This window comes from Bombina bombina, unplaced genomic scaffold, assembly GCF_027579735.1.
Source record: "Bombina bombina isolate aBomBom1 unplaced genomic scaffold, aBomBom1.pri scaffold_2001, whole genome shotgun sequence".
Classification (NCBI taxonomy): domain Eukaryota; kingdom Metazoa; phylum Chordata; class Amphibia; order Anura; family Bombinatoridae; genus Bombina; species Bombina bombina.
In genome coordinates this window covers 1-14,078 of record NW_026512221.1, presented here as the reverse complement: position 1 = coordinate 14,078, position 14,078 = coordinate 1, and the positions used below count along the sequence as shown (strand labels likewise).

Here is a 14,078-nt window from a genome sequence, read left to right as displayed (position 1 = left end):
AGTTCCAGTTCTGGAACAGGGGCTGGGGTTTTATTTTATCTCTTCATTGTACCAAAGAAGGTCAATTCCTTCAGACCAGTTCCGGATCTATCATTATTGAATCGTTATGTTAGGATACCAACATTCAAGATGGTTACTGTAGGACTATCCTGCCTTTTGTTTAGCAAGGGCATTATATGTCTACAATAGATTTACAGGATGTGTATCTGCATATTCCGATTCATCCAGATCACTTTTAGTGTCTGAGATTCTCTTTTTAGACAAGCATTACCAGTTTTGTGGCTCTACCGTTTGGCCTAGCCTCAGTTCCAAGAATTTTTTTCAAAGGTTCTCGGTGCCCTTCTTTCTGTAATCAGAGAATAGGGTTTTGGTATTTCCTTATTTGGACGATATCTTGGTACTTGCTCAGTCTTCTCATTTTCGAAGAATCTCATACGAATCGACTTGTGTTGTTTCTTCAAGTTCATGGTTGGAGGATCAATTTACCAATCAGTTCATTGATTCCTCAGACAAGGGTAACCTTTTTAGGTTTCTAGATAAATTCAGTGTCTATGACTCTGTCCTTGTCAGACAAGAGAAGTTTAACATTGATATCAGCTTGTCAAAACCTTCAGTCACAATCATTCCCTTTGGTAGCCTTATGCATGGAAATGTTGGGTCTTAGGACTGCCGCATCAGATGCGATCTCCTTTGCTCGTTTTCACATGCGACCTCTTCAGCTCTGTATGCTGAACCAATGGTGCAGGGATTACTCAAAGATATCTCAATTCATATCTTTAAACCGATTTTACGACACTCTCTGACATGGTGGACAGATCACCATCGTTTAGTTCAGGGGGCTTCTTTGTTCTTCCGACCTGGACTATAATCTCAACAGATGCAAGTCTTACAGGTTGGGGAGCTGTGTGGGGGTATCTGACGGCACAAGGGGTTTGGGAATCTCAGGAGGTGAGATTTCCGATCAATATTTTGGAACTCCGTGCAATTTTCAGAGCTCTTCAGTCTTGGCCTCTTCTGAAGAGAGAGTTGTTCATTTGTTTTCAGATAGACAATGTCACAACTGTGGCATACATCAATCATCAAGGAGGGACTTAAGTCCTCTGGCTATGAAAGAAGTATCTCGAATTTTGGTTTGGGCGGAATCCAGCTCCTGTCTAATCTCTGCGGTTCATATCCCAGGTATGGACAATTGGAAAGCGGATTATCTCAGTTGCCAAACGTTACATCCGGGCGAATGGTCTCTTCACCCAGAGGTATTTCTTCAGATTGTTCAAATGTGGGAACTTCCAGAAATAGATCTGATGGCTTCTCATCTAAACAAGAAACTTCCCAGGTATCTGTCCAGATCCCGGGATCCTCAGGCAGAGGCAGTGGATGCATTATCACTTCCTTGGAAGTATCATCCTGCCTATATCTTTCCGCCTCTAGTTCTTCTTCCAAGAGTAATCTCCAAGATTCTGAAGGAATGCTCGTTTGTTCTGCTGGTAGCTCCGGCATGGCCTCACAGGTTTTGGTATGCGGATCTTGTCCGGATGGCCTCTTGCCAACCGTGGACTCTTCCGTTAAGACCAGACCTTTTGTCTCAAGGTCCTTTTTTTCCATCAGGATCTGAAATCCTTAAATTTAAAGGTATGGAGATTGAACGCTTGATTCTTGGTCAAAGAGGTTTCTCTGACTCTGTGATTAATACTATGTTACAGGCTCGTAAATCTGTATCCAGAGAGATATATTATAGAGTCTGGAAGACTTATATTTCTTGGTGTCTTCCTCATCATTTTTCTTGGCATTCTTTTAGAATACCGAGAATATTACAGTTTCTTCAGGATGGTTTAGATAAGGGTTTGTCCGCAAGTTCCTTGAAAGGTCAAATCTCTGCTCTTTCTGTTCTTTTTCACAGAAAGATTGCAATTCTTCCTGATATTCATTGTTTTGTACAAGCTTTGGTTCGTATAAAGCCTGTCATTAAGTCAATTTCTCCTCCTTGGAGTTTGAATTTGGTTCTGGGGGCTCTTCAAGCTCCTCCATTTGAACCTATGCATTCATTGGATATTTAATTACTTTCTTGGAAAGTTTTGTTCCTTTTGGCCATCTCTTCTGCCAGAAGAGTTTCTGAATTATCTGCTCTTTCTTGTGAGTCTCCTTTTCTGATTTTTCATCAGGATAAGGCGGTGTTGCGAACTTCTTTTGAATTTTTACCTAAGTTGTGAATTCCAACAACATTAGTAGAGACATTGTGGTTCCTTCATTATGTCCTAATCCTAAGAATTCTAAGGAGAAATCGTTGCATTCTTTGGATGTTATTAGAGCTTTGAAATATTATGTTGAAGCTACTAAGTCTTTCCGAAAGACTTCTAGTTTATTTGTTATCTTTTCCGGTTTTAGAAAGGCCAGAAAACTTCTGCCATTTCTTTGGCATCTTGGTTGAAATCTTTATTTCATCTTGCCTTTGTTGAGTCGGGTAAGACTCCGCCTCATAGGATTACAGCTCATTCTACTAGGTCAGTTTCTACTTCCTGGGCGTTTAGGAATGAAGCTTCAGTTGATCAGATTTGCAAAGCGGCAACTTGGTCCTCTTTGCATACTTTTACCAAATTCTACCATTTTGTTGTATTTTCTTCTTCTGAAGCAGTTTTTGGTAGAAAAGTACTTCAGGCAGCGGTTTCAGTTTGAATCTTCTGCTTATGTTTTTCATTAAACTTTATTTTGGGTGTGGATTATTTTCAGCAGGAATTGGCTGTCTTTATTTTATCCCTCCCTCTCTAGTGACTCTTGTGTGGAAAGATCCACATCTTGGGTAGTCATTATCCCATACGTCACTAGCTCATGGACTCTTGCTAATTACATGAAAGAAAACATAATTTATGTAAGAACTTACCTGATAAATTCATTTCTTTCATATTAGCAAGAGTCCATGAGGCCCGCCCTTTTTTGTGGTGGTTATGATTTTTTTGTATAAAGCACAATTATTCCAATTCCTTATTTTATATGCTTTCGCACTTTTTTCTTATCACCCCACTTCTTGGCTATTCGTTAAACTGAATTGTGGGTGTGGTGAGGGGTGTATTTATAGGCATTTTAAGGTTTGGGAAACTTTGCCCCTCCTGGTAGGAATGTATATCCCATACGTCACTAGCTCATGGACTCTTGCTAATATGAAAGAAATGAATTTATCAGGTAAGTTCTTACATAAATTATGTTTTCCTGACTTCTGTCAGAAAAATCTTCATGGGCAGGGAGTCTATTATGGTTCCCAAGAAGGTTACCCTTGTGTCTGGAACTAAGGAACTCTTTCCAAAATTCACCTTCCACCAGTGAGATCTCAGGAAAGATAACACTATGTGGGTATGGGATCTTGCTTGTTGAAAAGATGTTGCCTGGACTAGAATGTCGTCCAGGTAAGGCGCCACCCCAATGCCCCATGCCCGAAGGACCGCCAGTAGAGACCCCCGAACATTTGTGAAGATTCTGGGAGCCATGGCCAGGCCGAAAGGAAGAGCCACGAACTGGAGGTGCTTGTCGAGGAAGGCAAACCTCAGGAACTTGTGATGATCCCTGTGAATAGGGACATGTAGGTACGCATCCTTTAAATCCACAGTTGTCATGATTTGACCCTCCTGGATTAATGGAAGAATGGAACGAATAGTTTCCATCTTGAAGGAAGGAATCCTGATAAATATGTTTAGACTCTTTAGGTCTAAAATTGGTCTGAAGGTTCCCTCTTTTTTGGGAACCACGAACAGATTGGAATAAAAACCCTGACCCTGTTCCTGGACTGGAACAGGAACAATCACCCCCAGGGCAGAGAGATCTTCTACATAGTGTAAGAATGCCTCTCCTTTTGTCTGGTCTGCAGATAATCTTGAAAGCAGAAATCTGCCTCTGGGAGGAAAACTTTTGAACTCCAATTTGTATCCCTGAGATACTATTTCTATTGCCCAGGGATCCTGAACGTCCCGAACCCAAGCCTGAACAAAGAAGGAAAGTCTGCCCCCTACCAGATCCGGTCCCGGATCGTGGGCATGCCCTTCATGCTGTTTTGGATTCAATAGCAGGCTTCTTGGATTGTTTACCCTTCCAAGATTGGTTGGGTCTCCATGTAGGTTTAGATTGTTCCTGCTTAGAGGAGGGAGAGGGAGAATTTCCCTTGAAATTTCTAAAGGAACGAAAATTACTCTGTCGTCCTTTTTGTTTGTTTCTCTTATCCTCAGGGAGGAGATGACCCTTACCTCCCGTTATATCTGAAATAATTTCCTTCAGGCCAGGTCCAAACAAGGTCTTCCCCTTGTAAGGGATCGCTAAAAGTTTAGACTTAGATGGCACATCCGCTTTCCTCTTACATTTGCCTTACAGCATAGGGAAAGCAGATAACGCATCAGAAATTGTGGAAGACATAAGAGTAGCTATGTCTTTCAACGTAACTCCAGCGGGTGCTATAGCAGAAGTACATGGCACTGCTTGAGCGGGCGCTAAAATTTGTGTTGCTTGGGGAGAAAGCTGTGGCATACCCTGAATCACATCACAAGACTCTTGGGAAGCATCCCCTCTAGAAAAATCTTGCTCAGGAAAAATATTTTCCCTGTAACTTAAAGCCCTCTCAATACATGAGGGACAGAAAGGGATTGATGGTTCCACATTTGCATCCAAACACATGGAGAAAGTAACACTTTGCAAGGCTCCTATGTCCATACTGAATCACAATGAAATAAAAATGCAATAAAAACTTTAATTTCTTCAAAAAAAAGTTTAAATGTAAAAAACGTTACTTAAATTTTAAAGAGAAACTGTTTTACTGCGAGTGCTAAAAACGAGTTTAAAGCATATTTTAAGGCAAAAAAAAACCATTAAAAAACTGCACCCCTACACCTCAGCAGCTATGCTGAGGTGCCTACCTTACTGCCAGACTGGAGTCTCTCTCTTCCAGCAAACGATCTGTTAGAGCAGCAAATGATGCAGCAACCTTCCTAACTCAGAAACGCTTGTTTCCTTATGTAAAAACAAGCGCTTCCAAGCAGAGGAACTATCCGATGTGCATCCGGAGTGACCTTCCAGACAGAGACGCAGTTTAGATAGTGAACGCGCCAAAACCGGAAGACCTGCCCATCGTGGGCATGGCTAAACTAATAGTAGCCTTCCCGGGCGTAAAATAGTAAGAAAACGCGCCATAGTACCTAAACCACCATAAAGCTTGTCTCCCAGTCCCAGTGCCTCTACATGCTGTCTTGTTCTCTCAGATTCTGAGAGTATAATGTGCCCCAAGTTGCCTATGTTTGCCCTACAACAATAAGCCCCATATGTGTATACTTAGAAATAAAGTAAAGTGCTCCTTTTCCTCAAGTCCCAGGAAAAAAATCAAGCACTTACCTCATATGTCTGCCTGACAGCCAAGGCAGTTCACCAGTTTTGAGGGGTCCTATCCCCCACATGGACCTGTGAAGAAAAATAAATTATTGACAATAAATTCCTCAGGTTAGGGCAGCAATAATATGTGAGGCGCAGTGAGAATTATGTCCCGCAAGTTCCCATTGCTCTAAAGCCACCAAATGCCCTACTGAAGAGACTGATATGGACTACAGCTACGCCCCAGGACAAAGCAGCACAATCTTGCACTACTTTAAAAATAATAAACTCTTGATTGAAGAATCTTTTCTAACACCTGACTTTACCACATCCTATCACTAACGTAGGCAAAGAGAATGACTGGGGTGGGAGGGAAGGGAGGAGCTATTTAACAGCTCTGCTGTGGTGCTCTTTGCCTCCTCCTGCTGACCAGGAGGTGAATATCCCATTAGTAATTAGGATGATCCATGGAATCATTGTGTCATAAAAAAGAAAATGGGTTTCATGTCCCTTTAAAATGTGTAGAAAGTATACACAAGAGTAAATGGTATCTGTTCAGTATTCAATACCAAGTGATGAAGAAATAGTGAATGTAATATTATGTGTAATGCGTTTAGATGACACTGATAAAATGTTATCATTATTAACTGAGATAATTTGAAATGTTTTATAGACCAGGGTTGAGCGTGGACCTACAACGACTGATCGTCCAAAGAAATCTGACAAAAAGGAGGACACCTTGAAACGGTAAGAACAAAACATTTCTGATGATGGCTATTTAGAGATTGCTAAGTACACAGTGTTCATGTGTTTGTCTTGTGACACCAGATCTGATTATTAGGCCCTGGGTTTATTTTTATGGCCCACATTTTCTGCCCAGTTACTTTAAGCAATATGTTATTCTCTACAGTATAATCACTAAATCTCACTATATATTAACAAATGAACCGGTAACTCTGCTATAGCTTAGAGTATAGCTGAATTAATAAAATATTCTGGGCAATTTTTAAAACTGAAAAAATGTGGTGCTCTTTTGTTATCTAAGCCTAGAGCACTTAATATGTATATTAGGTCCTTATACGATAAGGGCAGTCCATTGTTTTCTTTTGAATCCATACATTATTATATGCAGACTAATCACTGAAGCCTAATCACATTCTTAATGTGTGAGCAGTATTGAATAACACAAATGTTATCTTATGGAGCCTAATTGGTAAAACAAATTTGTTATTAATAAACTACATAGCATGACATATGAATTGTTAACTCTTTTCCAGCTTAGTAAATGCAATTGAGTGATACCAAAAAGTGTTCAAAGTATTTGAAAGATATACATAATATTAACACAATTAGCCAGTGAGAAAGGGCAGTACACTCCCTATCTTTGTAATAGAATTGATTTACTTGATTCAGTAATTAATGAATAGCTGTTGATATGCTTGGGGATAATTAAATATAAAAATTAGAAAATCATTTCTCTCTGTGAAGTGTTCGAACCCTTAGTGAATTTATCCTCGTTTTATTTTTTATGTAAATGTATCAACACTTTTTTAAATGTGCCCAAGCAATTTGCGTGAGTTGTAGTTATCTTTCAAATTATCACATTTTCCAAATTATGCAAGTTTGTTTTTCTACATATGTTAAAAAAGTGTAATTGAAACATTTGATACCCCATTTTCTATAAGCAATACACAGAATGCTATTTTGATACACCATCAACATCATTTTTGTTTACCATTTTCTTTTTAATTTCAGGATGGACTCCCACATTTCTGATAAAAAGAGTAAGAAAAAAATCCTGAGTAGTCATAACTCAGGGTCTAGCAATGTTCCTGCTCCCCTTGCTAAGGCAGAAAAAGAATTTGAAACAGCGAAGGTTTCTACCAAACATCATCTCGCCGGCGCTCATAACATCACTGTAAAAGAAAAAGATTCTCAGAAAATCAAGGATCGGAAGAAAAGTGAGAAAAATAAGAGCCTTAAAAGCCTTGCAGGTTTGTATACACGGGGTAAACTAACTCTTGTGTAATATGATTTATTTAGTTTTATAATCAGTATCCTCTGCAGCTTGTATGTCCCATTCAGTGGCATTATGCATTTTGTTATCAGAAGTGGCTTCTCTTTTTACATTTTACTTACAGATTAGAATCCAGAAAATACACTTGAAGTAGTTAGGAAAAATATTTTGACTATATGAAAATTATTGAAAGTGAAGTGTGAATGGTTTAAGAGAGAGTGTGTGTTTTATTTTATGTAAAAATGAAATGGTGAAAATGTACTAAACGTTAGTATCTCATGTTTTATGCTCATACATTGTTCATTATAAAGTGTAGAAAGGATATACAAGACTGAATGGTTTTTCATCACATGTACAATTGTCAGTTTAGAAAATATTACAGCTCCTTGTACTAAGCAGCGAAAGCTGCTTACGGAGCCCTTGCGGGACAGGTTCGCATATGCGAGTCTGCTTCCCGCAATGTAAGAAGCAGCGGTTATTATACTGCTTCTTCTTATACCCTACACCACCTCTGATGTGGCGAGGGAAAATCACTGAGCGTTCGCTCGCTCTCAGTGATTGACAGCCCCTTCAGTCGAGTGAATGAAGGGGCGGGCATTACACACTGCGATGAGTGTGTAATGATACATATGGGCCAGCGGATCAGCAGATCTGCTGCCCATGTTTAGCAAAGGCGGGCGGACAGCTTCGCAAGTTGAGAAGCTGTCTGCCCGCCTGTAAGTACATGGAGCCCTTAGTGTACAGTAGTGACAGTTTTGTTCTATGATAAAATTGCTGAAAATAATTTTATGTGTAATGTTTGTAGATGACAATGCAGGATTTAGTATCATTAATAAGTGAGATAAATTTACGTTTTACAGGCAAGTGTTGAGCGTGGACCTAAAACTACTGATTTTTCTAAAAAAATTGACCAAAAGGCCATCTTTCAAAGGTAAGAAAAAAAAAACATAAAAGTGTTTGTTATTCAGATATTGCTCTGGGTAATTTAAAGAGTAAAAGTACACAGTGTTCTCATGTTCGTCTTAAGACACCGAATCTGTATATTAGGCCCTGTGTTTATATCTATGACATGGACATTCCATAATATTTACTAAACCCAAACAGTCTACCCAGTCAATTTATTTTATACGTTATTCTATAAAGCCTAATCACTAAAGCAGAATAAGTCAAATATTCTGGGTAATCTGTATCTTTGTAAACTAATTGATTTACTTAATTCAATAATTAATGAGGACATGTCCATATATTAGCTGAATAGTAAAATCTAAAAACCTATGGGAAGTGTTCAACACTGCCCTCATCCTATAATATAAAAGGCCAAGGCCTAGATTTGGAGTTCGGCGGTAAAAGGGCTGTTAACGCTCCGCGGGCTTTTTTCTGGCCGCACCATAAATTTAACTCTGGTATCGAGAGTTAAAACAAATGCTGCGTTAGGCTCCAAAAAAGGAGCGTAGAGCATTTTTACCGCAAAAGCAACTCTCGATACCAGAGTTGCTTACGGACGCGGCCGGCCTCAAAAACGTGCTCGTGCACGATTCTCCCATAGGAAACAATGGGGCTGTTTGAGCTGAAAAAAAACCTAACACCTGCAAAAAAGCAGCGTTCAGCTCCTAACGCAGCCCCATTGATTCCTATGGGGAAACACTTCCTACGTCTGCACCTAACACCCTAACATGTACCCCGAGTCTAAACACCCCTAATCTTACACTTATTAACCCCTAATCTGCCGCCCCCGCTATCGCTGACCCCTGCATATTTTTTTTAACCCCTAATCTGCCGCTCCGTAAAACGCCGCCACCTACGTTATCCCTATGTACCCCTAATCTGCTGCCCTAACATCGCCGACCCCTATGTTATATTTATTAACCCCTAATCTGCCCCCCACAACGTCGCCTCCACCTGCCTACACTTATTAACCCCTAATCTGCCGAGCGGACCTGAGCGCTACTATAATAAAGTTATTAACCCCTAATCCGCCTCACTAACCCTATCATAAATAGTATTAACCCCTAATCTGCCCTCCCTAACATCGCCGACACCTACCTTCAATTATTAACCCCTAAACTTCCGATCGGAGCTCACCGCTATTCTAATAAATGGATTAACCCCTAAAGCTAAGTCTAACCCTAACACTAACACCCCCCTAAGTTAAATATAATTTTTATCTAACGAAATTAATTAACTCTTATTAAATAACTTATTCGTATTTAAAGCTAAATACTTACCTGTAAAATAAACCCTAATATAGCTACAATATAAATTATAATTATATTATAGCTATTTTAGGATTAATATTTATTTTACAGGCAACTTTGTAATTATTTTAACCAGGTACAATAGCTATTAAATAGTTAAGAACTATTTAATAGTTACCTAGTTAAAATAATAACAAATTTACCTGTAAAATAAATCCTAACCTAAGTTATAATTAAACCTAACACTACCCTATCAATAAAATAATTAAATAAACTACCTACAATTACCTACAATTAACCTAACACTACACTATCAATAAATAAATTAAACACAATTGCTACAAATAAATACAATTAAATAAACTAGCTAAAGTACAAAAAATAAAAAAGAACTAAGTTACAGAAAATTAAAAAATATTTACAAACATAAGAAAAATATTACAACAATTTTAAACTAATTACACCTACTCTAAGCCCCCTAATAAAATAACAAAGCCCCCCAAAATAAAAAATTCCCTACCCTATTCTAAATTAAAAAAGTTACAAGCTCTTTTACCTTACCAGCCCTGAACAGGGCCCTTTGCGGGGCATGCCCCAAGAATTTCAGCTCTTTTGCCTGTAAAAGAATAAATACAATCCCCCCCCCCCCCAACATTACAACCCACCACCCACATACCCCTAATCTAACCCAAACCCCCCTTAAATAAACCTAACACTAAGCCCCTGAAGATCTTCCTACCTTGTCTTCACCATCCAGGTATCACCGATCCGTCCTGGCTCCAAGATCTTCATCCAACCCAAGCGGGGGTTGGCGATCCATAATCCGGTCCAGAAGAGGCTCCAAAGTCTTCCTCCTATCCGGCAAGAAGAGGACATCCGGACCGGCAAACATCTTCTCCAAGCGGCATCTTCGATCTTCTTCCATCCGGTGCGGAGCGGGTCCATCTTGAAGCAGGCGACGCGGATCCATCCTCTTCTTCCGATGTCTCCCGACTAATGACGGTTCCTTTAAGGGACGTCATCCAAGATGGCGTCCCTCGAATTCCGATTGGCTGATAGGATTCTATCAGCCAATCGGAATTAAGGTAGGAATTTTCTGATTGGCTGATGGAATCAGCCAATCAGAATCAAGTTCAATCCGATTGGCTGATCCAATCAGCCAATCAGATTGAGCTCGCATTCTATTGGCTGTTCCGATCAGCTCCGGATGGAAGAAGATCGAAGATGCCGCTTGGAGAAGATGTTTGCCGGTCCGGATGTCCTCTTCTTGCCGGATAGGAGGAAGACTTTGGACCCTCTTCTGGACCGGATTATGGATCGCCAACCCCCGCTTGGGTTGGATGAAGATCTTGGAGCCAGGACGGATCGGTGATACCTGGATGGTGAAGACAAGGTAGGAAGATCTTCAGGGGCTTAGTGTTAGGTTTATTTAAGGGGGGTTTGGGTTAGATTAGGGGTATGTGGGTGGTGGGTTGTAATGTTGGGGGGGGGGGTATTGTATTTATTCTTTTACAGGCAAAAGAGCTGAAATTCTTGGGGCATGCCCCGCAAAGGGCCCTGTTCAGGGCTGGTAAGGTAAAAGAGCTTGTAACTTTTTTAATTTAGAATAGGGTAGGGAATTTTTTATTTTGGGGGGCTTTGTTATTTTATTAGGGGGCTTAGAGTAGGTGTAATTAGTTTAAAATTGTTGTAATATTTTTCTTATGTTTGTAAATATTTTTTTATTTTCTGTAACTTAGTTCTTTTTTATTTTTTGTACTTTAGCTAGTTTATTTAATTGTATTTATTTGTAGCAATTGTGTTTAATTTATTTATTGATAGTGTAGTGTTAGGTTAATTGTAGGTAATTGTAGGTAGTTTATTTAATTATTTTATTGATAGGGTAGTGTTAGGTTTAATTATAACTTAGGTTAGGATTTATTTTACAGGTAAATTTGTTATTATTTTAACTAGGTAACTATTAAATAGTTCTTAACTATTTAATAGCTATTGTACCTGGTTAAAATAATTACAAAGTTGCCTGTAAAATAAATATTAATCCTAAAATAGCTACAATATAATTATAATTTATATTGTAGCTATATTAGGGTTTATTTTACAGGTAAGTATTTAGCTTTAAATACGAATAAGTTATTTAATAAGAGTTAATTAATTTCGTTAGATAAAAATTATATTTAACTTAGGGGGGTGTTAGTGTTTGGGTTAGACTTAGCTTTAGGGGTTAATCCATTTATTAGAATAGCGGTGAGCTCCGATCGGAAGTTTAGGGGTTAATAATTGAAGGTAGGTGTCGGCGATGTTAGGGAGGGCAGATTAGGGGTTAATACTATTTATGATAGGGTTAGTGAGGCGGATTAGGGGTTAATAACTTTATTATAGTAGCGCTCAGGTCCGCTCGGCAGATTAGGGGTTAATAAGTGTAGGCAGGTGTCGGCGACGTTGAGGGGGGCAGATTAGGGGTTAATAAATATAATATAGGGGTCGGCGGTGTTAGGGGCAGCAGATTAGGGGTACATAGGGATAACGTAGGTGGCGGCGATTTGCGGTCGGAAGATTAGGGGTTAATTATTGTAAGTAGCTGGCGGCGACGTTGTGGGGGGCAGGTTAGGGGTGAATAAATATAATACAGGGGTCGGCGGGGTTAGGGGCAGCAGATTAGGGGTACATAAGTATAACGTAGGTGGCGGTCAGCAGATTAGGGGTTAAAAATTTTAATCGAGTGGCGGCGGTGTGGGGGGAGCTCGGTTTAGGGGTACATAGGTAGTTTATGGGTGTTAGTGTACTTTAGGGTACAGTAGTTAAGAGCTTTATAAACCGGCGTTAGCCAGAAAGCTCTTAACTCCTGCTATTTTCAGGCGGCTGGAATCTTGTCGTTAGAGCTCTAACGCTCACTGCAGAAACGACTCTAAATACCGGCGTTAGAAAGATCCCATTGAAAAGATAGGCTACGCAAATGGCGTAGGGGGATCTGCGGTATGGAAAAGTCGCGGCTGAAAAGTGAGCGTTAGACCCTTTAATCACTGACTCCAAATACCAGCGGGCGGCCAAAACCAGCGTTAGGAGCCTCTAACGCTGGTTTTGACGGCTACCGCCGAACTCTAAATCTAGGCCCAAGTGTATTTGTCCGAAGCTGTCATGCGCAGTAGAGACAGCACTAGGACAAACACACCTGGCCTTACCTGACATGCTGTTTGTGGCGACAGTGGGCGTGGCCAGACAGGAGCGTGGGTGTGGCCGGCGGGAGCTATGGCGTCGTCGGCATGGTCGGGGACGTGGTCAGCGTGACGGGGGCGTGGCTGGGCGTGGTCAGCGCTAGAGAGAGATGAGAGAAATAGAGAGGGGGAGAGACAAAAAGAGATAGAAAAGAGCTAAAGAGAGGGGGAAGAGCAGAAGCGAGGGGGAGAGAGAGCAAAATAGAGGGGAAAGAGCAAAAGAGAGGGGAGAGAGAAAAAGAGAGGGGGGAGAGAGAGCAAAAGAAGAGAGGGAAGAGAGAGAGCAAAAGAGAGGGGAAAGAGCAAAAGAGAGAGGGGAGAGAGAGCAAAAGAGAGAGGGGAAAGAGCAAAAGAGAGGGGGAAGAGCAAAATAGGGGGGAGAGAGAGCAAAAGAAGAGAGGGAAGAGAGAGAGCAAAAGAGAGGGGGAAAGAGCATAATAGAGGGATGGAGAGAGAGAGCAAAAGAGAGGGAAGAGAGACAGAGCAAAAGAGAGGGGGGAGAGAGAGCAAAAGAGAGTGATGGAGAGAAAAAGCAAAAAAGTGATGGCGAGAGAAAGCAAAAAAAAAGGAGAGACAGAGCAAAAGAGATGGGGGAGAGAGCGCAAAAGAGAGGGGGGAGAGAGAGCACAAAAGAGAGAGGGGGAGAGTGAGAGCGCAAAAGTGAGGGGGAGAGTGAGAGCGCAAAAGAGAGAGGGAGAGTGAGAGCACAAAAGAGGGGGGAGAGTGCAAAAGAGGGGGAGAGAGCGCAAAAGAGAGGGGGAGAGAGCGCAAAAGAGAGGAGGGGGAGAGAGCGCAAAAGAGAGGAGGGGGAGAGAGCGCAAAAGAGAGGAGGGAGGGAGAGCGCAAAAGAGAGGAGGGAGAGCGCAAAAGAGAGGAGGGAGAGAGAGCGCAAAAGAGAGGAGGGAGAGAGAGTGCAAAAGAGAGGAGGGAGAGAGAGCGCAAAAGAGAGGAGGGAGAGAGAGCGCAAAAGAGAGGAGGGAGAGAGAGTGCAAAAGAGAGAGGGGAGAAAGAGAGCACAAAAGAGGTGGAGCGAGAGAGAGCACAAAAGAGAGGGGAGAGAGCGCAAAAGAGAGGGTGGAGAGAGAGAGCAAAAGAGAGGTGGAGAGAGCGCAAAAGAGAGGGGGAAAGAGAGCAAAAGAGAGGTGGAGCGAGCGCAAAAGAGAGGTGGAGTGAGCGCAAAAGAGAGGGGGAGTGAGCGCAAAAGAGAGGGGGAGCGAGCGCAAAAGAGAGGGGGAGCGAGCGCAAAAGAGAGGCGGAGCGAGCGCAAAAGAGAGGGGGAGCGAGCGCAAAAGAGAGGGGGAGCGAGCGCAAAAGAGA

The 14,078-nt window shown here is 41.2% G+C and overlaps 1 long non-coding RNA gene across 1 annotated transcript in view; it reads left to right on the top strand.

Annotated features, from left to right (window-relative positions):
* The window catches only part of LOC128644179 (uncharacterized), a 36,053-nt gene extending 29,985 nt beyond the window's left edge, over positions 1-6,068 (top strand). Inside the window, exon 4 of the long non-coding RNA XR_008399944.1 lies at positions 6,011-6,068. This is a non-coding gene — a long non-coding RNA (uncharacterized LOC128644179). The remainder of the gene's footprint in view (positions 1-6,010) is intronic.
* Positions 6,069-14,078: the final 8,010 nt, after the last annotated feature.